At 46.2% G+C, this 1,903-nt stretch overlaps 1 pseudogene; it reads right to left on the bottom strand.

Annotated features, from left to right (window-relative positions):
* Positions 1-915, bottom strand: part of LOC102812335 — a 6,972-nt pseudogene extending 6,057 nt beyond the window's left edge.
* Positions 916-1,903: the final 988 nt, after the last annotated feature.

Here is a 1,903-nt window from a genome sequence, read left to right as displayed (position 1 = left end):
ATTTATAAGGTCTCTCTTCACTGTGGGTTCTTCTATGTGTTGTAAGGTGTGCTATTTGAATAAAGGCTTTCCCACACTCCTTACATTCATAGAGCCTCTCTCCACTGTGGATTATTCTGTGTCTTATGAGGTTTGATGATTGGGGAAAGGTTTTCCCACATTCCTTACATTCATAGGGCCTCTCTCCACTATGAATTCGCATATGTTCAGTGAGGGCTGTGGAAGAAATAAAGGGTTTTCCACATTCTTTACACTCATAGGGCCTCTCTCCACTGTGGATTCTTCTATGTCTTGTGAGGCTTGAGGCTTGGAAAAATGCTTTCTCACACTCCATACATTCATAGGGCCTCTCTCCACTGTGGATTCTTCTATGTCTTGTGAGATTTGATGATTGGGGAAAGGCTTTCCCACATTCCTTACATTCATAGGGCTTCTCTCCACTATGAATTCACATATGTTCAGTGAGGTTGGAGTGGTCAGGTGAGAAGGACACCTGCAGTCTTCTCCACAGTCCGGACACTGACAGATACTGCTTCCAGTGTGAGCTCTACTATGATTGCTCTCTAGGAAATGATCCAGGAAGGCTTCTCCATACTCACAGCATTCAAAAGGATATACTTCTGTAGCATCTACTTGGTGCACAGAAAGACCAGGAATTGGGCTGGAGGTTTCTCCACACTGGTTGCCTTCAGAACATTCACACAGGTGCTCAAATGCACCAGTTCTCAAATGTCTCCCCTGGTTGTCAAGGTAATCCTTCCAGCCATGTGATTCCATGAATGCACCGACTGAAGCCAGGTTTCTCAAGGTTTCCATCATCACGTCTCTGTAGAGTTTTCTCTGAGCAGGATCCAGCAAATCCCACTCTTCGTGGGTGAAGACCACAACCACATCTTCAATGATCATTGTACCCATTTTCGTGGTCCCCGACAGGGTCCGGAGCTCTGTGGATTCAGGCCGAGGGACTGGAGTCGACGCAGAGCTCAGGGCACGTTGGTAACAGATGCACAGCAGCCATCTGTGCCTCCAATCCTGGTCCTTTTCTTTGGTTGCTTTTTAAAGAGATTCTTTTCTTCTAAGAAATGAGATTAATTAAGTGCTAATGAAATAATAACAGAGTCAGCCTCCTGGGAGACCCTGAGATTGCCTCTGTGTATTTTAACTGTGGTTTCTCATCTTTGTAGAAATGGAGTGGGGAAAAAGGAAGTAAGACCCTCCTTGATTGATCTTGATGTGGAGATCTAGCATGGCTGCTCTTGGGATTTGAAAGGTATTTAAAGCTGAGTCTTTCTTGTGGGTGCTTTATATCTGCCCCAGTCCCAGTTCCATTGCTGGGGATCTCTTACCTATGGTTTTCACAATTCTGGTGATGTACTTTCCTTTGGCCCATTACATATTCTTTCCTCCATCTCTAGGAATCTGGTCATACCTCCAGCTTCTCTTGACTGACATCTCTTTGCCCCTCTGGACTGCCCCCTTGGACAGAGTCTCTGCCTTTCCCAGCTCTCTCTTTCCCTGTGGCCCATGCCTTGGCCCCAACAATTCCATCAGTGCAGTTACTTCTCAAGTATAACCCTCTTCTCTGCTGTTCCCCTGGCCATTTTGATTTCTCCGGTTGGACATTTCTGAGATGGGATGGGGTGGGATTTGATGTATTGCTCAACTCTCTCCAAAGTAATTCTCATCTAAAATCTTCCCCTCAAGTCCCCTCAGAGTAAACTCCGTTCCAAGACTAAGACTCAATGGGAACACATGCTCTAATTGGTGACCACGTTCATCACCGATAAGGGGAAGTGAGGGAAAAACAGCAATGAAGCTACGAGCTAAGCCCTACAATGTTCAATAGACTCCTGTGAACCCAGGTGGAGACCTGGTTGGCCAGCAGTGTGGCAAGACCTGGGGA

The sequence above is a fragment of the Chrysochloris asiatica genome, unplaced genomic scaffold (genome assembly GCF_000296735.1).
Source record: "Chrysochloris asiatica unplaced genomic scaffold, ChrAsi1.0 scaffold00007, whole genome shotgun sequence".
In the NCBI taxonomy this organism is placed as follows: Eukaryota; Metazoa; Chordata; class Mammalia; order Afrosoricida; family Chrysochloridae; genus Chrysochloris; species Chrysochloris asiatica.
This window is presented reverse-complemented; position numbering and strand designations above follow the sequence as displayed.